Source organism: Balaenoptera physalus (assembly GCF_965194825.1).
Source record: "Balaenoptera physalus genome assembly, chromosome: 21".
Taxonomy (NCBI): domain Eukaryota; kingdom Metazoa; phylum Chordata; class Mammalia; order Artiodactyla; family Balaenopteridae; genus Balaenoptera; species Balaenoptera physalus.
Window position 1 is genome coordinate 397,293 of NC_138902.1, and position 26,799 is coordinate 424,091.

General features: G+C 44.8%; 1 long non-coding RNA gene across 1 annotated transcript; it reads right to left on the reverse strand.

Annotated features, from left to right (window-relative positions):
* Positions 1–11,146: 11,146 nt before the first annotated feature.
* On the reverse strand, positions 11,147–26,282 carry LOC309651679. The gene is made up of 2 exons (XR_014258308.1): positions 16,006–26,282; positions 11,147–12,664 (listed from the first exon to the last, which is right to left on the reverse strand). It is a non-coding gene; the product is annotated as an uncharacterized lncRNA (long non-coding RNA).
* Positions 26,283–26,799: the final 517 nt, after the last annotated feature.

The following is a 26,799-nucleotide window of genomic DNA, read 5'->3' on the forward strand; positions in this document are numbered from 1 at the left end:
ATCTCTGTGTGATGTCAAATTAGGTTGCTCTAAGTTGTGAAACTGATTAATCCCATCATCAATTCCCAAAGTAATGCTTTCCACCCTGTAAGTCCTCTCGGGACATGACCTGATCCATTGTTGGTTGAGAGTGTTTTTACATAACATGGAAGATAACGCACAATTGGAGGAATGACCTTGAGAAAGCAAGTTTGTATTTGCTTACATCCCTCAGATATTACAGCCATGAGAAGCCAAACTCATAGAAATAGAGAAAAGAATTGTGGTTTCCAGGTTGGGGTAAAGAGAGAGGGGTTAGTAAAAGGGAACAAGCATTCAACTATAAGATGAATAAGGTCTGAGGATCTAATGTAAACCACGGTGACTATGGTTGATAACGCAGTTTTTGTAACTGAAATTTGCTAAGAGGGTGAAACCTAAATGTTCTCTGACACACACACAATGATAAATATGTGAGGAGAAGGATGTGTTATTTCACTAGATGGGAGGGGCATCTTTTCACATTTATACATATTTTAGATCAACATGAAGTACAGTTTGAATATCTTACAATTATATGTCAATTCTACCTCAATAAATATGAACTTTTAAAGCAGATATTGTTGCCGAACCAGGTTCACTTGCCTAATGCACAGCAAGCCAAACACTGACACGCCAAGTTTGCAGCAGAGAAGGGTTTATTCATGAAGCAGCCAATCGAGGAGATAGGAGAACAAATCTCAGATCCACCTCCGCGAGGGTGAGGGGCTCAGGATATTTACAGGATAAAGAAGCATGGTGGCCTTAGGCATGAGGAAAGGGGATTGGCGGTGGAGGAAAGGTGAGGTCATCAGTGTTCTTCCCAGGTATATCTGCATCACAGGCTTCTATGAGGTGCATGTTCATAAATGGAGGCACTCAGCATGTTCTGAGATTGGAGGTTTAGGCCCTCTGACATCAAATGGTCACTCATCAGACCCCTGGGCAAGCCCAGTTTTAGGGATGGTGGGTCCCAACCAGTCTAATTTGGATTGAACTGAACAAGAACCAACTCGAAGTTCCTGGAAAACAACTTAAACCTCCCCGTTACTATAGTGACCCATAGTGGGAGGCATTATCTACAGGGGTGGTTAAAGTGTTCCGTTATGTATTCCCTAGGTTACATGAAGCTTGGAGTGTATGGAATTAAAGAAAGACAGGGAAAAATAACTAAAGTGAGTTCAATCAGCAGAGGCAGGTTTTCAACACACTATTCCCTTATCTGTTGCTCTGTAACACAAGCTCAAGGGTTTCTGTTAGTCACTACTTTCTGTTAACCCAAATAGGGACATGGTTTCAGTATTACATCCATGAAAAATGGAAGGTTGATAGTGTGTAGCTCCATAACACTTAGGATTATAGGAACTGAGTCAAACATCACAGGATCCAAAAATTCCCCCTGGCTGACAGTATCTGAAGAAGCTTTAGTTATTACTCATTTCTGAATTACCATGTTTGCCTGCATTGGTGGCTTAATGCATTATTTACAAATAGATGCATACTGGAAACTTTCTAGGGTGTTTGATCCTATTCTCCCAAAATAAAATGCTGTATTTGGAGATTACCTTTTGTGGGGACTCCTTTGATTTTTTATATATTAGATTGTAAACAGACATAGGAAGATATCATGAAATAATTTTCTCTATTTTCCTTTTTATTATTTTCCTCAATATGACCCTTTCTCTAGTTAGTAAGAGGCGTCTATGTTGCCTCAAAGAGAATTAGTTTGTTATTACAAGATTTCAAATAGGAAAAACAGTCGTATGTTCTGCTTTTATATTTTCAAAATAAGCTATTTAAGTCCAGACTGGAAATAGTTGTTTTGAAAAGCAATCCCTTTCATTTGAAAGAGGTGAAATTCACTGAATGAAAACAAAGCCCTAGAAAATAAGAATGAGGACACTCTGATAGAAGAACAGCACAGTGATAACCTGCCCAGCACTAGGAGAGAAGAGGCAGAGAATGACACAGACCACCCTGTCTCAGGAGAGGAGACAAGATTCATTCTGAGAGAGGAGAAGAGGGTGGACAGAGGGCTGATCTTGGAGGGTTTGTGGTTTCAGGGATGAGGGGACCTGGCTGCGTTTACTGATGGAGGATGAGAATCATCGTGGAGAGAAATCATCCCTCATCAGCAGGGTGTGGGCATCAGGAAACCCCACTGAGACCCGTAGACCCTCTGCTGCCAATGAGTGACCACCGGCCACCACTGCTCAGGGGCACATTGGCTGTCCAGGTCTTTGAGGTTTCCGGTGGTCCTGGGTAACTGCTGTGCTCGTGTCTCATGGACCATCCAGCAGAAGCCCTCACCATCCCTACCCTGATCCTCTTTGAACCCTATCTGAAAATTCTCCCTTTTCAGCAACCTGGAGTGTTGTAAACATTCCAATGGTTTGCAAAGTCAGACACAAGATAGAGGAAGAAGGGGGAAAAAAGGAATAAAATGTCATTCACAATTTTTTTGAACTCAAATTTTTTAAAAGAACTGGACCTGTTTTCTGAGGGGACGGGAAGTGCAGCTGTGGCAGGTGAGGCCCAATGGCGGCTGGGGACACAGCAGAAGGACTCTCTGAAGGAGGGCCTGGGATTCATATGAAGGCTGGAAAGAGAGCCCATGGCTGGCGGTGGGAAGTGACAGCGAGAACTGAGAGCTGCTGGGATAGGATGGGGCTCTGCTCCCCTCTGGGCACCTCTTCCCTTCCAGGCAGCTGCTGTGCACAGACGTCAGGATTCAGGATAATGACTCTCGGGGGAGGGAGGCTTGGCAGGAGGTGTAGCGGGGGAAGGAGCCCACGGGTTTCTCCCTGCATTAGTGGCAGCTGCTCGTGACCTGGGGCTGCCGGGTCACCTGCGGTGCTTCTGCTGTAGGGACGTTCTGCCTGAACTGATGACTGAGGCCTGAGCTCTCTTATGGAGACAGGGGAGAGGGCGGGTCTGTGCTGGGAAGAAGCAGACCCTTCTGGGAAACTAAGAAACCTGGGGGCAGGCGGTGGGTGAAGAAATGATTCTATGCCACACCTTTTGGAACGGGGAGAGGGTCACCTAAGGAACAGAATACATCTGGATGGACTCACAAGTTTACTCGGGAAGGATGTCATAGGAACAGTTTTTATGTTTAGTCTTTAAACTAAACGGGGGCTTCTGGGTTATTGGGCCTAAAATGGAACCCCAGATATGAGTCACGTGGGGTCCAGGTTTGTGCTTGAGATGTTGCAGAGCCGGTGGGGACCGCCCTGTGTGGACAATTCCTTATTAACCCGGCACAACACCTGCAATGTCCCTGCAAACAGGCGAGGGGACACTTGACACTCAGGAGGCATCAGGTTATTGCAGGAAGAGCCCCCATTGCCTGTCTTTGGCTGAGAGAGGACAGTGGTGACACTCATCCAAGTACAAATACCTACATCCTGTGACACTGTACTTTGGTGTCGCTTCACTGTACTGTACTCTATCTTAAATTCTTTCTTTAGATTTCATTTTTTGTTAAAAGGAAATATGGAGATTGAGGAAAAATCAGGGATAAGTGGGGTAGGTACACTTGGCCCATGCTCCACTTTCTGAAAAAAGAAATCAAACTAGGCCAGTGCCTGAGATGACATTTGGAATACCTGTTATAACCATCATTAAATATCTAGCGTCCATGAACTGAAAGGGACCCCCATCCCACATGTGCACGTTAAGGCAGGTGGTCTGGCTCGTGTGGGACCCAGGTAACAGCAACGGGAAGAGCAGGAATGGAATCATGAGAGTGGATGACCACGTGGGTGTTTTTGTTCCAACTCCATGAACCTCCGAGGACTTTGTGAATAGGTTCCACTTTAATTGTCATTGCTGGCCTGAGAGATAGTGTGAACTGTAGCTTATGGATGGGTGAGTGGGCATGTGAAAGACAAGTTCAAGGCCAACTCTTCCAAAAGTATCATTTATGTACAGATCCAGGAAAGAAACCAGATATTTTGGGCTCTTTCAGAAGCCTGTATTAGCCACTTGGATGCCTGATATGTCACTGCTGCTCCCCTGACTTTAAACCCAGCCTCACCCACCCTTATATCTTGGCATTTATAAGTGAGGAGGTGGTGAGAGGCATGTGGGTGGTGACTTCAATTGTTATTTAGAGATCACCCTCTATGGCTGCCATGGTTACGTGCAGCTAGGGAGTACAGATCCTTTTTCTTCCTGATATGTCTTCTGATTCCCTTTTACTATATTGGTTTCCACAAGCCTCATCTTTCGCAGCATACTGTGTTTTACCGCAAGCCTCCAAAGATCACCTCTTTCAGAGGGACCTCCTGCTTCTGCACCATTGCTGTTGCTCTGAGACTGTCCCCTGCCCCATGGCCCTTTCCAAGCGCTTTCCTTTTGGTGCTTTCACAGTTAATGCTCAGACCTGCAAATGTCACTTTTTCTCACTCTCTCATGGCTAATTCTCTGACCATCACATATGAGACCTCTTCTCACTATTTCCCACTCATGGCAGCCTACAGCTTCTGAGTGGGAAGCCCTCTGATGGTGTCTGTCAATAACCACCACCAGGACCCAGCACACTGGCTTCCTTTCCTTCCGGTCTCTACCTGACACTCAGATCTGCTGGGGGCTCTGGGGCTGACTCTTACATGGATGTCGAGCAGGGGAGTGCACTGTTTGTGCATAGACTCTGGGAGGGTATATGCTTCACTTTTGGATTTAAAAAAATGTAATATGGAGAGATTCTAATTCAACTAGCCACTATACATCTTCATATACAGAATTTCAGACTTCTTCAATGTAAATCAACATCAGTGGCACAGCCTAATCTAAAAGGGAAGTTAAGAGCTACCTGTCTCCAATCCACCCCCAGATTAAAGATGTTTTGATCAAAATCACGAGAAGAACACTGTTGTTCCTTTACCAAACAAAATTTGTGCATCTGATGCACAGCAAACCAAACCCTGAGACACTGAGGTTTGCAGCAACGAAAGGGTTTGTTCACAAAGCAGCCAAGAGAAGCAACGGGAGAACAAGTCTTAGATACCCCTCCTTGGAGTCCAGAGGCTTGAGATATTTATGGGATAAAGAAGCTAGGTGGCCTTAGGCCTGGAGAAAGGTGACTGGAAGTAGGGAAAGGTGAGGTAATTAGTGTTCTGCAGAGACATATCTGAGCAACATGCTTCTTCATGGGATGTATGTTCAAAAGTGGAGGCAGGCCTGAGTCTTTCTCTGCGGGCATTCTCTCCCACCATCCTACATCAAAACCAGCCTTCTCTGACCCCCAAAGGACTTGAAGAGATATCTGCCCACCTTCTGTAAGACAAAACTGAAGTTCTTCTTGAGCTGATCTATTGAGAACACCAGAATCACAACTAGCTGCTGGACAATCATTGACAGGAAGACACTGGAACTCAACAAAAAGATACCTCACATCCAAAGACAAAGGAGAAGCCACAATGAGATGGTAGGAGGGGTGCAATCAGAGTAAAATCAAATCCCATAACTGCTGGGTGGGTGACTCACAGACTGGTGAACACTTATACCACAGAAGTCCACCCACTGGAGTGAAGGTTCTGAGTCGTCCCACGTCAGGCTTCCCAACCTGGGGGTCCGAGAACAGGAGGAGGAATTCATAGAGAATCAGACTTTGAAGCCTAGTGGGAATTGATTGCAGGACTTCGACAGGACTGGGGGAAACAGAGACCCCACTCTTGGAGTGTGCACACAAAATAGTGTGCCCATCGGGACCCAAGGGGAGGAGCAGTGACCCTGAGGGAGACTGAACCAGACCTATCTGCTAGTGTTGGAAGGTCTTCTGCAGGGGGGAGGTGGCTCTGTTTCACCGTGGAGACAAGGACACTGGCAGCAGAAGTTCTGGGAAGTACTCCTTGGTGTGAGCGTTCCCAGAGTCCATCATTGGCCCCACCAAAGAGCCCAGGTAGGCTCCAATGTTGGGTTGCCTCAGGCAAAACAACCAACAGGGAGGGAACCCAGCACCACCCATCAACAGTCAAGTGGATTAAAGTTTTACTGAGCTCTGACTGCCACAGCAACAGTCAGCTCTACCCACCACCACAGCCTCCCATCAAGCCTCTTAGATAGCCTCAACCACCAGAGAGCAGACAGCAGAAGCAAGAAAAACTACAATCCTTCAGCCTGTGGAACAAAAACCACATTCACAGAAAGATAGACAAGATGAAAAGGGAGAGGGCTATATACCAGATGAAGGAACAAGAAAAAAACCCAGGAAAACAACTAAATGAAGTGGAGATAGGCAACCTTCCAGAAAAGGAATTCAGAATAATGATAGTGAAAATGATCCAGGACCTCGGAATAAGAATGGAGGCAAAGATCGAGAAGATGCAAGAAATGATTAACAAAGACCTAGAAGAATTAAAGAACAAACAAACAGAGATGACCAATACAATAACTGAAATGAAAACTACACTGGAAGGAATCAATAGCAGAATAACTGAGGCAGAAGAATGGATAAGTGACTTGGAAGACAGAATGGTGGAATTCACTGCTGCAGAACAGAATAAAGAAAAAAGAATGAAAAGAAATGAAGACAGCCTAAGAGACCTCTGGGACAACATTAAATGCAACAACATTTGCATTATAGGGGTCCCAGAAGGAGAAGAGAGAAAGGACCAGAGAAAATATTTGAAGAGATTATAGTGGAAAACTTCCCTAACATGGGAAAGGAAATAGCCACCCAAGTCCAGGAAGTGCAGAGAGTCCCATACAGGATAAACCCAAGGAGAAACACGTGGAGACACATAGTAATCAAATTTGCAAAAATTAAAGACAAAGAAAAATTATTGTGAGCAGCAAGGGAAAAATGACAAATAACATACAAGGGAACTCGCATAAGGTTAACAGCTGATTTCTCAGCAGAAACTCTACAAGCCAGAAGGGAGTGGCATGATATACTTAGTGATGAAAGGGAAGAAAGTGATGAAAGGGAAGAACCTACAACCAAGATTACTCTACCTGGCAAGGATGTCATTTAGATTTGATGGAGAAATCAAAAGCTTTACAGACAAGCAAAAGCTAAGAGAATTCAGCACCACCAAACCAGCTCTACAACAAATGCTAAAGGAACTTCTCTAAGTGGGAAACACAAGAGAAGAAAAGGACCTACAAAAACAAACCCAAAACAATTAAGAAAATGGTCATAGGAACATACATATCGATAATTACCTTAAATGTGAATGGATTAAATGCTCCAACCAAAAGACACAGGCTTGCTGAATGGATACAAAAAGAAGACCCATATATATGCTGTCTACAAGAGACCCACTTTAGACCTAGGGACACATACAGACTGAAAGTGAGGGGATGGAAAAAGATATTCCATGCAAATGGAAATCAAAAGAAAGCTGGAGTAGCTATACTCATATCAGATAAAATAAACTTTAAAATAAAGAATGTTACAAGAGACAAGGAAGGACACTACATAATGATCAAGGGATCAATCTAAGAAGAAGATATAACAATTATAAATATATATGCACGCAACATATGAGCACCTCAATACATAAGGCAACTGCGAATAGCTATAAAAGAGGAAATTGACAGTAACACAATAATAGTGGGGGACTTTAACACTTCACTTACACCAATGGACAGATCATCCAAAATGAAAATAAATAAGGAAACAGAAGCTTTAAATGACACAATAGACCAGATAGATTTAATTGATATTTATAGGACATTCCATCCAACAACAGCAGATTACACTTTCTTCTCATGTGCGCACGGAACATTCTCCAGGATAGATCACATCTTGGGTCACAAATCAAGCCTCAGTAAATTTAAGAAAATTGAAATCATATCAAGCATCTTTTCTGACCACAACGCTATGATATTAGAAATCAATTACAGGGAAAAAAACGTGAAAAGCACAAACACATGGAGGCTAAACAATACGCTACTAAATAACCAAGAGATCACTGAAGAAATCAAAGAGGAAATCAAAAAAAACCTAGAGACAAATGACAATGTAAACACAATGATCCAAAACCTATGGGATGCAGCAAAAGAAGTTCTAAGAGGGAAGTTTATAGCTATACAAGCCTACCTAAAGAAACAAGAAAAATCACAAGTAAACAATCTAACCTTACACCTAAAGGAACTAGAGAAAGAAGAACAAACAAAGCCCAAAGTTAGCAGAAACAAAGAAATCATAAAGATCAGAGTGGAAATAAATGAAATAGAAACAAAGACAACAGTAACAAAGATCAATAAAACTAAAAGCTGGTTCTTAGAGAAGATAAACAAAATTGATAAGCTATTAGCCAGACTCATCAAGAAAAAGAGGGAGAGGACTCAAATCAATAAAATTAGAAATGAAAAAGGAGAAGTTACAACAGACACTGCAGAAATACAAAGCATCCTAAGAGACTACTACAGACAACTCTATGCAAATAAAATGGACAACCTGGAAGAAATGGACAAATTCTTAGAAGGGTATAACCTTCCAAGACTGAACCAGGAAGAAACAGAAAATATGAACAGACCAATCACAAGTAATGAAATTGAAACTGTGATTTAAAAAATTCCAACAAACAAAAGTGCAGGACCAGATGGCTTCACACGTGAATTCTATCAAACATTTAGAGAAGAGCTAACACCCATCCTTCTCAAACTCTTCCAAAAAATTACAGAGGAAGGAACACTCCCAAACTCATTCTATGAGGCCACCATCACCCTGATACCAAAACCAGACAAAGATACTACAAAAAAAGAAAATTACACACCAATATCACTGATGAATATAGATGCAAAAATCCTCAACAAAATACTAGCAAACAGAATCCAACAACACATTAAAAGGATCATACACTACGATCAAGTGGGATTTATCCCAGGGATGCAAGGATTCTTCAATATACGCAGATCAATCAATGTAATACACCATATTAACAAATTAAAGAATAAAAACCATATGATCATCTCAATAGAGGCGGAAAAAGTTTTTGACAAAATTCAACACCATTTATGATAAAAACTCTCGAGAAAGTGGGCATAGAGGGAACCTACCTCAACATAATAAAGGCCTTATATGACAAACTCACAGCAAACATCATTCTCAATGGTGAAAAACTGAAAGCATTTCCTCTAAGATCAGGAACGAGACAAGGAAGTCCACTCTCACCACCATTATTCAACATAGTTTTGGAAGTCCTAGCCACAGCAATCAGAGAAGAAAAAGAAATAAAAGGAATACAAATTTGAAAAGAAGAAGTAAAACTGTCACTGTTTGCAGATGACATGATACTATACATAGAGAATCCTAAAGATGCCACCAGAAAATTACTAGAGCTAATCAATAAATTTGGTAAAGTTGCAGGATACAAAATTAATGCACAGAAATCTCTTACATTTCTATACACTGGTGATGAAAAATCTGAAAGAGAAATTATGGAAACACTCCCATTTACCATTGCAACAAAAAGAATAAAATACCTAGGAATAAACCTACCTAGGGAGACAAAAGACCTGTATGCAGAAAACTATAAGACACTGATGAAAGAACTTAAAGATGATACCAACAGATGGAGAGATATACCATGTTCTTGGATTGGAAGAATCAATATTGTGAAAATGACTCTACTACCCAAAGCAATCTACAGATTCAATGCAATTCCTATCAAATTACCAATGACATTTTTTACGGAACTAGAACAAATCATCTTAAAATGTGTATGGAGACACAAAAGACCCCAAATAGCCAAAGCAGTCTTGAGGGAAAAAAACGGAGCTGGAGTAATCAGACTCCGTGACTTCAGACTATACTACAAAGCTACAGTAATCAAGACAATATGGTACTGGTACAAAAACAGAAACATAGATCAATGGAACAAGATAGAAAGCCCAGAGATAAAACCAAGCACCTATGGTCAACTAATCTATGACAAAGGAGGCAAAGATATACAATGGAGAAAAGACATTCTCTTCAATAAGTGGTGCTTGGAAAACTGGACAGCTACATGTAAAAGAATGAATTTAGAATACTCCCTAACACCATACACAAAAATAAACTCAAAATGGATTCGAGACCTAAATGTAAGACCGGACACTATAAAACTTTTAGAGGAAAACATAGGAAGAACACTCTTTGACATAAATCACAGCAAGATCTTTTTTGATCCACCTCCTAGAGTAATGGAAATAAAAACAAAAATAAACAAATGAGACCTAATGAAACTTCAAAGCTTTTGCACAGCAAAGGAAACCATAAACGAGACGAAAAGACAACCCTCAGAATGGGAGAAAATATTTGCAAATGAATCAACGGACAAAGGATTTATCTCCAAAATATATAAACAGCTCATTCAGCTCAATATTAAAGAAACAAACAACCCAATCCAAAAATGGGCAGAAGACCTAAATAGACATTTCTCCAAAGAAGACATACAAATGGCCAAGAAGCACATGAAAAGATGCTCAACGTCCCTAATTATTAGAGAAATGCAAATCAAAACTCCAATGAGGTATCACCTCATACCAGTTAGAATGGGCATCATCAGAAAATCTACAAACAACAAATGCTGGAGAGGGTGTGGAGAAAAGGGAACCCTCTTGCACTGTTGGTGGGAATGTAAATTCATACAGCCACTATGGAGAACAATATGGAGGTTCCTTGAAAAACTAAAAATAGAATTACCATATGATCCAGCAATACCACTACTGGGCATATACCCAGAGAAAACCGTAATTTAAAAAGACACATGCACCCCAATGTTCATTGCAGCACCATTTACAATAGCCAGGTCATGGAAGCAACCTAAATGCCCATTGACAGATGAATGGATAAAGAAGTAGTGGTACATATATACAATGGAATATTACTCAGTCATAAAAAGGAACGAAATTGAGTGCTTTGTTGAGATGTGGATGGATCTAGAGACTGTCATACAGAGTGAGGTAAGTCAGAAAGAGAAAAACAAATATCGTATATTAACGCATGGATGTGGAACCTAGAAAAATGGTACAGATGAGCCGGTTTGCAGGGCAGAAGTTGAGACACAGATGTAGAGAACAAGCGTATGGACACCAAGGGGGGAAAACCGCAGTAGGGTGGGGATGGAGGTGTGCTGAATTGGGCGATTGGGATTGACATGTATACACTGATGTGTATAAAATTGATGACTGATTAAAAAAAAAGAATTTAAGTAACAGGATTAATTGAATTAATGCTGACTCTGAGTTCTCTGTGTGTGCTGAGGCTGGAGCTCCAACTGAGGACCCTTCCACCATGAGTACAGGTCCAGGGTTTCTCTTCATTTGAGTGTCCTGGTGGTTTAAGAAAGAGAAATTCTACCTGAAGGCTCTACCTTACTGATTGCAGATATAGGGTGTCTCTTCCTGAGTCCTCTGGTGCATACAAATGTGAGAGCAGCATCTCAGGGTTCTTCCACATTTATTATATTCATAGGGCTTCTTCCCAATGTGACTTCTCACATGATGTCTAAGGTCATGGCTTTGTCTTATGTTTTCCCACATAGATGACACTCACAAGGTTTCCTCTCCAGTGTGAATGAGTCCACGACTTTGAAGTAACAAAGTTTCAACTGAAAGCTCTTCCATAGTTATTCCAGACATAGGACTTCTCTGCTATTTGAACTCATATATGTGAATGAAAGTTGGCCTCTGATGAAGGGTCTCCCACATTCACTACGTTTTTATGTTTCTCTCCAGTGTGATTTTTCATGTGTATAAAGGCAAAGCTCCATCTGAGCTATTTCCCACTTTCATAACATTTGTAGGGGTCCCTCCAGGGTGAGTTCTCTCATGCCATCTAAGTTTAGAGCATTGACTGAAGCTTTCCCACATTGGTGGGATCTCTATGGTTTCTCTACAGTATAATTCACCTTCTGTTATTGATACTTAAAAAAGGAATATTGGCCAAAGGCTCTTCCAGATTAGTGACAAGTATAGAATTTTTCTCCTGTGTGAATTTTTGGTGTATATAAAGGTGAGGGCTCTAGTTGAATTCTTTCTCACATTTATAGCATTTATAAGGATTCTCTCCTGTTTGAGTTAATACATGTGGAGTTCACGTTGTTGCATGTGAAATCTCCTCACATGCATTACATTCGATGGACTCTCCTCCAGAGTGAAGTTTTCTATGTGCAAGGAAAGGAGAGGCTGTTACAGATGCCCATGCACGTCCATGTACTCATTTCTCTATGTGCTGAGTCTAGTCTGCTCTCTCACTGGTGTACTTTTTAAAAAAAAATAACTCCCCATATTTGTTCTATTCACATGCAGTGTTACTTTGCTGAATTCACACTGATTTTCTATTTTGTAGCCTCTCACCTCCATAACTTTCTGATTAAATTTTAAGTCTTTATTTTTCACACATTATATCCATGAGCTACATTGAGGCAATTGTCCTTTTATTGAAACTGAAGTTCCAGTTTGTCTTCAGGGAAATGTTATTCCAAAATTTAAAGTATTCAAAATTTTCTACTGGGACAGAATTTATGCTCAGGCTTTTTTTCCATCAGAAGAGTCTCATGAACTCCTAATTTATCCCATTACCAGGTCTCTAATGTGACGACTGAGTTCATCCGCAAGAAACATACCATTGACCTGCAGATAAATGGGTCCTTCCTGAACGCATGCTGTGTGGGTATCATTTAATGCTTTTCAAGGTCATCTTCCATGTCTGAAAAAAAGAGAAAAGAAATAGCTACAGTGATTTAGGGGAAGGAGAATTTTGCAAATGCTCACAAGGCTAATGTAAGTATGTGTCAAGTATTGGCTTTAACACAGAGAAAAGATGTGAAATGGAGGAATATAGCAACAATTAGATACACGATATAGAACACTGATGATGTATACTATTTTTAAGAGTAAAATGACTGAAAAATAAAATGAAGGTGGGATGTCGGGGAGATTAAGAGACAGTAAATCAACAAAAGGGAGGGACAAACAAATGTTGCTACATGAATAATAGCAAAAGAAATAGCACTTTCTCAGAAGCCAAGGAATGTACTTAAAGTTAGATGAGTAAAGATTAATATGCTCAAAGAATTAGGACACTATTGGAGCGATATTTCTGCATTGGCCTTACAAGATGTCAGAAGACTTCTTCCTCAAGGAAATCTGCAGTTGACATTACAGGTCCTGTTCTCTCATTGACCAGGCCCTTCTCCACAAAGAATCCCAGGAGCCTGGAGCCCAACTTGAGCTGGGACTCTGGGAATCCTCTTTCTTCCTCCACACCTCTTCTCCTGCTACAGCTGGGAAATCACATCTACTTGTAGAGGAAAAAACCATTTGTGGAAAAATGTATGTGGATTTGGAGTCCTGCTTTGGGATCTGCCTGTGGTCTTCAGGTTCACGTGAGGAGGAGCAGCGAGGCGAAAGTAAAGAGCAGCACGGGGAAGGGCGTCCTGAGCACTGGAGGCACCACCGGCCCTTCCCCAGAGCAGAAGGACGCTGACCTTTGCTTCAGATGTTAAGGAACTGTCTGTTGATGCTTAGGTCCCAGGACTTTGACAGACTGCAGGATCCTTTTTTTTCTGCCTTTCCTCTGACCAGTGTGAATCAATTGTTTTATAGTGGATTAAACTTTATTAAAAAGGAAAGTCCAATAGCATAACGCAATGCCAACCCTATGATTTGTATTTTAAAGGGACAATATCTGTTCTGTGTAACTTTGTAGGGTTAAACTCCACCAGAATTTGCACAGCAGAATGGATTTTGGAAAATATTTAATGCATTTATTTATCCATTTAAGGCCTCCATGCAGTGAGTGCCCAGCACTGGTCTGAGTGTTAGATATGGAGCCACAAGAAAGACATACTACAGTTCTCCGAAAGTCTACTACCTTTTGGCATGACTAACATGAAGTAAAAATATGAACAAGATCATTTCATCCAGGTTTTAGTAAGTGCTGTATGAGTGTATATGTGTCAGAGTGGGGAGGGGAGTGAACTCTGGGGAAGCTGTTCTGGATGATTTTTATTAAATAAGTAAATGCTGACAGTGTCACCCTCAGAGAACAGATGACTGTTGTTCTCCAGCGTCACATCCCTGTGCAGGTACCTCTGTGTTGGTTCTGACAGGGCCTCCCTTTTTCGATGAAGTTTATAGCCACAACTGGAAGGTGGCTGATTCCTAAAAACATGCTGGACTTTCTGGTTCAGGCTTCTCCATCCCCAAGAGTATCCAGAGGTGATGGTTGAGGGTGACTGCACTGGGAAAAGGTAGCTGTGGGTATCAAAAGCTCAAACCCTTCTTGAGGTCAAGTCCAATATTTCTCTGGGCTGACTTGGCATATGTCTTTCAAATGCATCACAGAGATGTGCACACTCTGAATACACAATAGCTTTCATAATTAAGGAATATCACATAAGTGGTTTGAAATAACCAGCACATTCTATGACAGAATGTAAGTTCTGAGTTCTGGATTAGGAATTATAATATTTGTACTTGGGAAATAATAAATAAACCCTGTGTTCTACCATTTTTTATTAAATCTACAGACAATACAAGGCAAGAAATATCCATGTTCTGCCACTAATCAGCTTTGATTGTGGGCAAATTTTTTCCCATTTTGAACTGCACAATTTTCAGGTGTGAATAAGTTTCATAACCTCTTGAGAGAGTTGAGTGATTACATGATCTAATAGGTAAGTGCTTCTCACATAACAAAACCCAATAAATAAAAGCTATATATTATTACACGTTATTTACTATTTGTTCAGGAATATTGTCATTAAAAAGTCAGAGAGCCTTGAGGCAATGTCCACCCTTCTGCATGACTGGACAAGTTTTATACTAAACTTGGGGTCAGGAGGTGCTGCCTGTATCATCTTCACTCTCATCAGGTGTTCATCACCAGATGTGAGGCCAAAGTGTGTATGATGAGTCCAGGTGCAAAAGTTCAGTTGTCCCCTTGGTTCGCATCTGCTGTGCAAGGGGAATTCTTTCCCTTGGGAAAGCAACTCAAGGCTCATGGAGTGAAGGGTTGAAACAATGCAGAATCGAGCCAGCAGCCCCTGGTGGGGATGATTGGGGCGCCTGAGTGACTATCTAGGGGCTCCCAGGATGAGGGAACAGGCTGAGGAGCCCAGGTCTGCAGAGGCAAGTTTACACAAGGTCCCCACTTGCATCTGAGCCTGGGTGGAGCAGAGATATTTAGGGGCTGGGATGCCAGCTCCTGTCTGGAAGCTGTAGTAGGATGGGGCAGAAAAGGAGGAAGTGTAGTTCATCTTTGTTTCTGAAAACACTCATCTTTCTGGCTCCAGACACCAGGCTATAGGGAAGAGTTGATTCTTGTTTTTCAGAATTGCTTTAGCTATTCTAATACCTTAGCCTATCCAACTCACATTCCTTAAAAGATAAATGCATATCCTGTTGTTGGTGCTGGCTTTTTTTTCTTTTTTTAACATCCCTGGAATTTCTACAAATGGCTATTTTCATTGAATAGTTCATTATCAACATCTAAGTCAGTACCTATAGATCTACTTCATTTAAAAAAAATATCAGTAACCCAAATACAAATTGATAATAATGCATTGTGGGGGTGCACTAACTAGAATTTATTTACATAATTCCACTTAATGGCTATGTTTCTGAAATACTGTTTTTATATTAAGTAATGCTGATATCAATATTCTTATTACATATGTAATTTGCACAAATGTTCCCCACACAGCCGTTTGTTATTTGACTTTGCTTGTGGAATATGTAAAGATCAATTTGTGGTCAAGTTTACCATTCATTTCTTTGATGGCTTCTGGACTTTTTAACGAAATGCTTCACAAGGACTCCACTATGAAATCACAAATAAAAATTATTCATACATGTTTTTACCGAGTACTTTCATGGTTTCAGATTTTCACTCCGCACAACCCGAGTCCCCGCAAAAACCCTAAGTCCGCCACTGGGTCAGGGACCCGCCCGTGTGCTCGGGGATCCTTCGCTGCAGCCTCGCGGCGACATCTTCCCAGCTCCCTCCCCCTTTCTCTCTGCTGCCTGGGTCGCGCCGCGTCGTACCGAGCCGGGAGCTAGCTCCGAAGCGGACGACCCGGGACGAGCTCGGGTGCTTGGGCGGCCCGGGCTGCACCCTTGCCGCCCGGCGATCGGGGGTCGTCCCGGATACGTTCTCGCGGTTGCCGGGCGCTACACAGCGACTGCTTTGAGATCGTCCCTTCCCTCCGGAGCTTCGGCGACTTTGGCGAGGGCTGTGACTCGGCCGCCAGGCGCGAGGCAGAGTTCCGGGAGGCGTGATGCTGGCGGCGACTGTCCCGGTGGCGCTGAGTCTTGGGCGCTTCCTGCTGTAGTCGGAGATTGGCCGAACAGATTCATGGGGTGTGAGGCCGGCCTTGCGCTTCGGGGCTGGGGTTGGGATGGTCCTGGCGGGTCTACCAGCATGCCTTGGTGCCCCTCTGCCCGCAATACTGAGCGTGGTTATAGGACACGGTGTCCGTGCCCGACGTCGTCCTCCAAGTCCTGGTGGTCGAACTTGCTCAATTTTTCTGAATCATCGGGAGGTGGGGAACGACACGGATGTACTCGGACGGCGCCTGACCTTCCCCGGCCTCCCCGCTGGATGCCGAACTTATTCACCAATTTTTTACGTCTCTCGCCAGAGTGGGGCCCGGGCCGGATGGCGAAACCAGGAGGCCCTGGGAGGGCGACGGCGGCCCTCCCCTTTCTCCTTCCCACGGGACAATGACCCCCCGACCCACAGGCCGTCCGGCAGTGCGTCCTCGACGCCTTGGGGTACCGGGTCTGTCCAGCTGCCGTCGCGGCAGTGGGGCTGCTCCACGGCGACCACTTTCGTTTCTCCATGTTCCACGCGAAGCGGTCACGGGGCTCCGTAGATGGGGTTCCCCTGCAAGTCAGGCTGCGTCTACAATGGCAGCGCCCGGCGTCCAGTCTCCTTTTCGCCTCGGCGCAGCGCTTCTGTGTCGACAGCACACACAGGTCCCCTCACTGCATGGGACGGCACGGAGTGTCGCGGTCGAGCGGGGAGGACGCTCCAGGCGCGGCGGCCGTCCCACATGGGTCTCGGTGGTCGGAGCCCCTAACAAACGTTTGGGAAACGGGGTTCGGCTTGGGCCGTCCGCTGGTGGTCGAGAGGAGCCCCGAGCCCGGGCGCAATCCTGTTTGGGAGCGGTGGTCTGAGGCTCCCCCAGGGAATAAGTTCTCTCTCTGGATACTGGAAACGGTCTCTGGACCCGAGGGAGGATACCCCGGACAGAACAAAGCGACGGATGGCGGCCTGGGTTGACACCAGGAGTTAGGGCGGTGGATGTACGCCTGCGCCCTTGCACGCCCCGGATTCGTCCCGCTGAGTTTCGCACCAGTGGAGCTTCACCTGGTGGCTCCTGCAGCAAGGTCGACCAGATGGCTTGGCAGCGATATTGGGGATGCGAAAAATATGCATTGGATTATTGATTTTTTATGTTTTTCTCTCACTTTAAGACTCACCACAATGTAGGCATTAATGAAATAAGAAATCCTGAGATTTTGGTAATGAAAATTACCATTGTTTTTGTTACTCAACACTAGTGTAATTATTACCATTGTTTGCAGTTAATTTTGAAAACACTGACTAAAGTTTCTTTATCCGCAGAGTATTTGAAGATGTTGAAAGAGGGTTTCCAGAATACAGAATTTTCTATATATGCCTGGGAGTCAGGGAAATCCTCCTTCTAATCACGAGGTCCTGCCCCACCCTCTGCAGCAAGCAACCTGGAAAGCCAGACCCAAATCTGTGCAGCAACAGATCCCAAGGGTCAGTGCTTGCTCAGTGACTGACAACTTCCTCATTTTTCATCCTTTGCTTTCAGAACCGAAAGTAGGACAGAGAAATACGTTGCCCGAGGCAGTCACGTGGGCTTCCCCTCTTCCTGTGCACCGCCTCCAGGTTCCTCACATCACAACCTTCTTTTTTGCCACCAGAAAGCACTTCTGCGTGTGCATGGGTCAGTGTAACGTGAGAGGCAGTGTCTGTGTCCCTCAATCTGTAGCATCAGCTCTGAACAAATAGTGCTTGTCTCGCTTGGGAGTCTTTCCTCATGTCTACAGAGCTTAGTCGAGTGAGAGTGAGAACCAACCAATAAACAAACAACTCAGGATTATGTGTGTTTTTGATGTTCTTTTATAAAAATCACATTTACTCATAACGATTTTTAAAGTGAGATAGATACACATATCATAAAATTCATCCTTTCATAAGTGTACAATTCAGTGATTTAGAGTCGACATAGAAAGTTGTACAACCGTCATCAGTACTAATCGAGAACATTCCATCACCTCAGAAAGAAATCCAGACCTCATTTTACAGCCACTTCCCCTTCCCCCTCCTCCCCACTAGCCCTCAGCAACCCCCTGTGTGTTTTTTGTCTATGGATTTGCCTGTTCTGTATATTTCAAGTAATTGGAATTGCACAATTCTGGACATCTCTGTCTGGCTTCTCACACTTAGTGTCATGTTGTCGAGGCTCATCCATGTTTTAGCCTGTGGTTGATTCCTCTGTTTCACTTAAGAATTTGCCATTCTAGGGCTTCCCTGGTGGAGTAGTTGTTAAGAATCTGCCTGCCAATACAGGGGACACATGTTCGAGCCCTGGTCTGGGAAGATCCCACATGGTGCTGAGCACCTAAGCCCATGCACCACAATTACTGAGCCTGCACTCTAGAACCAGCGAGGCACAACTACTGAAGCCCACAAGCCTAGAGCCCATGCTCTGCAGAAAGAGAAGCCACCACAATGAGAAGCCCGTGCACCACAATGAAGAGTAACCCCTGCTCGCCGCTACTAGAGAAAGCCTGCACACAGCAAGGAAGACACAACGCAGCCAAAAATAAATAAATAAATAAATAAATAAATAAATAAGATTTTGCCATTCTAGATCATTAAGATACACACACTTACACAGATAATTTCTATCATTTTTTTTAAATGTGAAAGATACAGAATATATACATTCCATCATAACCATTTTATGCACACAGGTCCATGGTATTACATCATGTTTTCCTGTAGATCCTCAACTTGCACCAACGTCCTACAGCTGCCACGAAGCACAGCGGACATGAGCGCAGTCCTCTTGTCTGTTCTCACAACACCACAAACCACCCACACCGACCATGACTCCACCAATGGGTGCCTCGTGCTGGCGGCCAAAGAAGAGAGCACGGGGTGGGGGCAGGGGTGACAAACAGAGAGACGGAAGGAGAGATAGGTGGCAAAAGACTGATCTCCCGGAACCCACAGTCTCCCAATCAAGTACAACCCACGTATCCTCAGAGTGGTGTGGCCGTCGATGATGGCATCCAGGGGGGCACACTGCCAGACAGGCTTCACTCCCCAGTGTGCTCTGAGCCCTGGGCTCCCCAGGCTCCTGCGGGTGGGCTGCTTCTGTCACACACTTCAGCCCTCTGTGGACCACACCCTCAGGCTGAGACTTTTGAGTTCCCAGGAGACTGTGCACACTCAGGGGGTGTGGCCAGTTGCAAAAGGTCAGGACCAGCCAAGAGCAAAGTCCTGCCCCCTATATTCCAATGCCGCCCTGACACCACCCGCCCTTCTCCTACCCACTCTTACATTCCTCTATCAACACATTCCACCACCATGTTGCAAGCTGGGGTTTCGGGGACAGCAGTGACAGGGGACAGCAAGAGCTGAGCATCTCACAGTGAGATGCCAGGAACTCAGCCAGGCACCACCTCAGCCGACATAACTGTCAGATTTACCTAGAGTGCGGAACAGAGGCTACAAAGGAAGTATTGACTTGATGTAGGCCATGAAGAAGGCTTAGAACTGAGGTCTGTTGAGTGATAATTCTATCAAGGAGAAACATTGAACCCCAGGTAATCATAATCAGGTTGGTTAAGGGCAAAGAAGGAGGGATGTGTCCTGGTGGGGGAGGGGTGAAAACTTCCTCTGTTTCTGCTGCCCCACTTCCCACTGCCCACGGGCTCAGACACCGGGTCACGTCCTCCTCAACACCCTGTGCTCACATAATGTCTTCTCCTGGCTCAGGCACCACAGAAGGGCTCCTGCCTTTAAGGTTCTCAATACTAAGAGGTACAGCCATGAAATGTCTTCAAACTGTAAACAAAATGAAATGAAAGACAACAGTCTTCCAGACTACTGAAGTGGGAGATGAGGTGAGGGTGAGATAACGCCCCTCGGGCTCCTGGTCCTGGAATGAGGGTGGAGGAGGAGGAGGAAACTGACCTTCGGTGAACTTGACTTACACGTGGCCTGTGTTTAATCCTTTCACTATTCAGCTATTTAGCCATCATCACACATTTACGAGCTCCTCTCTGAGTCTGGTCCAGTGTCCTCACAGAGTTCACAGGCTGGAGAGGTAATCAAAGCATAATCACAGCCCTGGGGTGTTCCACATGGGGCCAAAGGGAGCAAGAATGGGTGGCCATCAGCATGTCTTCATGGATGAGGCAACATCTGAGCTGGGTCTCCAAGGATGAGTTCTCCTCTAGCCAAAGTGGCACTGAGCAGGAAACACACAAAATGAATGGATAAGGAACGAAGGAATAAATGGGTAACCCCCTAACACTACACAAGGACGGCAGCCCACCAAGATGGTGGCTTGGGAACACAGGGTGCACTGGGGGAACAGTGGGGAGAGGCTGCAGCGTGATGCCTGCCTCACTCCCTTTATGGGCTCTGCTGCCACAGTGGCCTGTGCTCTACCTGTCAGGGAGACTTGTCTGTCCTCTGCTCTGGGATCCTGTTGCTCTTTACCAGCAATGACCACATGTGGTGACCCATGTGTATTTGTCTGCCACATGAAGGGCCTTTGTGAGGAGGGGAAGTTTGGTGTGCATCCCAGGATTTAAAAGAAAGAGAGGATGGTGGGGAGTCCTACAGCAGTGGGATCATGGTGCGGGATGCTGGGGTGGGGTGGGGTGAGGCAAAAGCCATTCCTGGAGCCTGGGGGGCGCATTAGTGGCTTTCCTTACCACAGGGACTTCAAAAAAAAGAAAAATGCAACTCAGTTTGGGCTGCACTGACTTTGAGAAGCTTGGCGGACCTTTGGGCAGAGACCTCTGGAAGGAGCTGGACATAGAAGATGAAAGTGTGAGAGTGTGTCAAGATCAGAACTCATGACCAAGACGAGATGGGAGGAGGTGGAGTGGAAGGAGACTGAGGACACAGAGGAAGTTCATGAACTGGGGTCATCAAGGTGGAGACCCCGCAAGTTCATTCCACAGCCTCCTAGCTCCCCACAGAGTGCTGGGCCCAGGGAGGTCACTCAATAATTATGCACTGAGTTGACCCAAAGTCACCAAAGTTTTCACTTTGAATCACTGGAATACAATATGCTGAATTCGACAGATTGGTGGTGAGGCTTTTATGTCAATGAGCTAAGGAAGTGAAACCAAGAATACAAATAAAAGCAAAATGCAGACTCAAGAGAAATCTAAGAATTCACACTAGTAACTAAGACTCTCAACATGCAGCCCACTGTGGCCTCAGGGCCTTTGCACTTGCTATTCTCTCAGCCTGGAACACTCTGCCTTCTCCATTGCTTGCTCACTAAACACACTCAGAAATTTGCTCAACCTTCCTTCCTGACTATTTTTCTCCAAGATACATATCACCATTGGACGTTGTGTTCATTTTATTGTTTTCTGTCTCCCCCACAAGTGTGTCGCCTGCATGAGAATGGGCACTCCCTCCTTTTTCATCACCCACTGCTGCACCTCAGTGTCTGGAACAGGCCTGGAACTCAGTGGGGCCTCCACGACTGTGCTCTGGGTGAGAGAGGAGTGAGTATGTAGTGGGGACAGACAGCCGGGTATAAGCGAGTACTATGCTAGATCGAGAAAGAAGGGGTTCGAGGACACTCTGCTGCAGGTCTTGGTCTCTTGTTCTGCATGTATCTCACTATTATAATAAAGAGTCAACATCAGGCCCAGGGAAAGCAGCTGCTCTGACTTGGGGAAAATCCTAATTATAACCCGCACCTCCCGCACTGAGGTCAGAAGGGTGGATGTCAGGTCCCAGGCTCTCACCGGCATCTCCCCTCCTCCCACCATCTCCTCACATTTCCCTGGGAAACCCCCGCTCAGGACATCCACCAATCCCTCCACTTAGTGGGGCCGGTGCTGAGCCATCAATGTTTCCAGCTCAGAAAGGGTTTAGTCTGAGCTGTGGAACTTAGAAAACCCTCTCCTCCACCCTTGGCCCGTCAGAGTCTCACCTTCCCCTCGGCCACCGCCGTGCCCGGAGGGATTCTGGGTCTTTGTTCAGCAGGTGAGAACCCGCACATGGCAGGCGCTGAGGCTCCTCCAGCCACCACGATGCACCTGAACCTCCATGGCAAGACCACAGGCTGTGTGAGCAGATGGGGTCCCCCCTGCAGGCCTCCCCCGGGCTGGGCCTGAACTCCTTCCTCCCCAAACCAGAACCAGAACCAGGAGACTGGCCGTGCCTGTGAGTGGGGAAGGGTAGGAGGGGACAAGAGACTCCAGTGCACTCTGATCCCGGTGAGGGGAATCAGCGGGGGAAGAGGGACAGCGGGGCAGCTTGGCCTGCTTTCTGGCCGGGAAGTAAGGCTGCTTACAAGCTGCGGCTGCACCTGCCAAAGATGTTGATGGTGACAAAGTGCTCCTGCGTCTGTAGGTGCCAGAGCCACTCACAGAGCTCTCTCAGAACCAGCAGTTACAAAAAACACCCGCGCTGATTGGCAACAGGGGAAGGGCTGACTGTGATCCAGGAAACTCCCCCTAACCTCCGGGGCACATTCTGACAGGGTCTCTGAAGATGCTAAAAAGGTCTGTTTTGGCTAAGAAGACACTGGAGGATTTGAACATTGTCTTCAAAGGTACATTTTTGGTAATGTAGAAAACTGTATTATTTCAAAATTAAAAGCCTACGTTATGATTTTAGAACTACATTACTTAGATGACTACTAAATTGTATAGTGCAGGCATTGGTGAAAATAAAAGTTAAGTTGTTATAAACAGTTTTAATATCAATTTGTATTTTCCTATATTTTATATTATAGTATAAAACTGGTGTTTCTCTCTCTCTCTCTCTCTTTCTCTCTTTCTCCCTCTCCCTCTCTCCAGCTTTAAGATGTGTGTCACCATTTACTAGGTGCCATTTCTCATGCACCATGTACACTTCATTCTGTAGGAGAACTGATAACATTTGATCACAGGAGTGTAAATGAGGAAGTGAGGTGCAGGAGGACTGGGGCACTGCGATGTGGTGAAAGAAGGAAGGGACTCGACCAGTGTGGCTGCGCCCTGGCGTCTGGGCTCCTACTTTGCTCAGACACTTGGGGTGCCCGGGTTCACTCTTGACCCAGTAACAGGGGTCAAAAGGAGCAGTTCAGGCAGCCCCAGCCAACACCTTCCATATACTTCTCTCCATTTACATCATGGGCATGGAGTTCTCTCGAAGATCTTCAAAGTTCTGGGCTCTTCTGATTTCTTTAGTCTTCATTAGTCTTCTTGCCAGTGATGTCACTAACTAAATTAGCCTATACATTATGAATATTAACATATATTATTGGAATATAAATATTATTATATTAATATTGCTATATTATATATTATTTATACGTTATGTTAATATAGTTGTAATAAAGCAAATTAATAAATATAAATGAGTTAATATAATAATATGAATATATATTACACTTGGAGTCAAGCCTTTGCCTACTGCGTGCTCAGCTGTGCCCACTGAGCCACATTGTTTGCCTGAAAAAATGAAGACTTGAGGGCAAAGTGAAATGTGAGGGGGAGGCGGGCAGAGAACACCCAACCTGCAATCACAGTGAAGGCACCACAACCGAATCCCTCAGGTGAAGCATGAAGTGTGTTCTCAAGACCAGCACGAGCCGCACAGTCTTAGTGAGGGGAGTGCATGCCAAACTGCTCTCCCACCCCGTGTGCCCCGTCTGGAGTGGGGGGTGAGGAAGCGTCCTCCTGGTATTTCTTCTCTTTCCCTGCTCTCAGTTTCCTCCCCTCCAGATGGTCGGATGTGCAGGACAGCAAAGGGCACTGCTGACTTTCCCCGAGTGTGGGTGCTGGCACTGACTGCAGGTTGTTAATCATTTGTCACTTAAGCACAGGCAGTGAGTTGGTTTAAGTCATAGCCTGCAAAACAGTCAATTAGCAGGACTAAATATGTACATAATTTGAGTGTGCATATTCCCATACACTCAATCTTCTATATTTTTACAATGAGAGGTTACTAATTTTCACTCAGATTTTCAAACATTGGTCACTGGGAAATTTAGTAGTTGCCATTTGGTTTCAAGATGGCAGACTGAACAGGGACTAAGTGTAGACAAACATTCAAAATAATATAATTTGGTCAAAGCTGTCCAAGTGCTTTAGAAATGTTACTGTATAACCTTCCAGACCAATGAGAAATGTCAGAAGAAATTCAAACAGAGACCTCATTTTGTTAAGCGAAAAGGTGATAGTAAGAGGTGAGGTGAGGAAGCCGGCCCAGCGTGAGGGGTGGGACCAGGCATTTCAGATGTTACGGAGGCGGCTGTGGCGGCAGCTCTGCCACGTCCTCCTCGGGCTGGTCTCTCAGCCGCCCAGACAGGCAGCTGGTGTCAGTAAACTCAGGGTAGGGTGATCAGCTGTTCACTGGCCACTTCTTTGGCATCACACATGAGCAGAACCCTGAGAGTTGGGAGGTGTACAAATTAGAGCCTGTGTCACTCAGACTGGAGGTTCGGGTGGATCGTGGTGGCTGGAGGAGCCCCAGCGCCTGCCATATGTGGGTTCTCACCTGCTGGTTCTCCACTGCACTCAGGCTGCCCAAGTGCAGTGCGGGTCCTGGAACAACTGTGAGGGTCACACATGCTTCAGAGACACCCCCCACCCCCGCCCGGGATCTGGGCAAGGCTTCGCCAGGGCTGCATCACAGCCCAACTTTGCCATCTGCCTCATCCTGCTTCCTCCCTGCCCTGCCACAAAGGCTGACACTTAATACACAGTCCTGCTTTTCCAGATCCATCCCAACATCTGCCTTCAGAGAAACTAACTTGTGATGGGGGAGTGGGAGAGACAATGGTGAGAGGGACTTGGGAACCAGCAAGGACGCCCTCGTGGGCCAGGAGGAGCCCCGATAGTGCCCAGCCTTGGTGGCCGTCCTGGTGCTGGAAGCTCACAGTGATGGGACAGCTCCAGCTACTGTTCTCAATGACGCCCCCAGCACAGGGCCCCCGCAAGGCTCAAGGTTTTCACGATGAAAATTATCTCATTTATATGAGTGAGTTGCACTGAGACTTTCTCAGTGAAGGAACTGGAGGATTGTTAGAAAGACCAGACTGGGGTTTAATGATACAGAGTCAGACACCTTCTAAACAGGCTCTTGAAATAAGAGGAGATGACCTCCATGAAGCTATTCAGTTCTGCCACGTTTCAAGGATCAGGGGTCAGTAACACATGATGGAAATATAATTTCTATGCTCAGTTACTGAACTCTTGAAAATATAACTTCTGAATTTTCTCCATGCTATAGAGGAGGTGTTTTCAAAAGATGTCTCCTCAGCATGCCCCCCAATGTTCATTGCAGCACTATTGACAATAGCCAGGTCATGGAAGCAATCTAAATGCCCATCGAGAGACGAATGGATAAAGAAGGTGTGGTACATATATACAATGGAATATTACTCAGCCATAAAAAGGAGCGAAATTGGGTCATTTGTAGAGATGTGGATGGATCTAGAGACTGTCATACAGAGTCAAGTAAGTCAGAAAGAGAAAAACAAATATCATATATTAAGGCATATATGTGGAATCTAGAAAAATGGTAAAGATGAAGCGGTTTGCAAGGCAGAAATAGAGACACAGATGTAAGAACAAATGTATGGACACCAAGGGGGGAAAGCGGGGTGGGGGGCATGGTGGTGGGATGAACTGGAAGATTGGGATTGACATGTATACATGAATATGTATAAAATAGATAACTAAGAAGAACCTGCTGTATAAAAAAAAAAAAAAAAGTGTCTCCTCAGATATGGGCTTCATGTGAAAAGGTGCAAAGCAGAGATTGTTCCCGTGCCCACAAAGTCTGGAGAACAGGGGGAGTGGCCAAAATCAGTGACATAATAAAACAGTTCTACAGAGTAACAGTAAAAGAAATCAACTCCATGGAGCAGTGCTCCACCCTCTCAGCTTATATGTTTGTTTTCAAGAAAAAAATAAATCTGCTCCTAGAATAGATATAGAAAATCAAACCTTGGATTTTACAAGGCTGAAAAAAATTTTTGGAACCAGATTTTGTTTTCTAAAAAATTATTTTGCTTTCATTTTTGCCTGGAACAACTTCACCAGTAGCTATTTCTGGGAAGGTATAAATTAACCAGCTTGTTCTCGAGTGAGGATCCTCTTCCCTCTCAGAAGACTTAAACTGGCAATTGTGATGTGTGAACCCAGAGGGGCCAAAACAAGGCCTCAGAGAAACATTTTGTTTAAAATAACAGCAACAGCAAGCCTTCCTAGAAATACTGTTCTGGGTAGTAGAATTTTCCCCAGGCCACAAAGGCTGAGCCACATGGGCCGCGGCTCAAGGTATGATGCATCCAGGGATGGGGACTGGGACCTGCCTTCAGGCCTGGGCCCAAGCTCTCAGGAACCCGGTGAGCAAAGCCAATGTATTTTAAAACGTACAATGAAAACGCACAAGCCCCCAAATGTGCACAACGTAACTTTTTCAATGTCAACCTCAGTTTCCTGTGAATTATTTGTGAACTGAGTTAAAAGCTGTGTTGGGGATGGCAGCAAAGGAAAGAGAGGATATTGGCCATAAAATTCGTTCTAAAAGACTTGTAA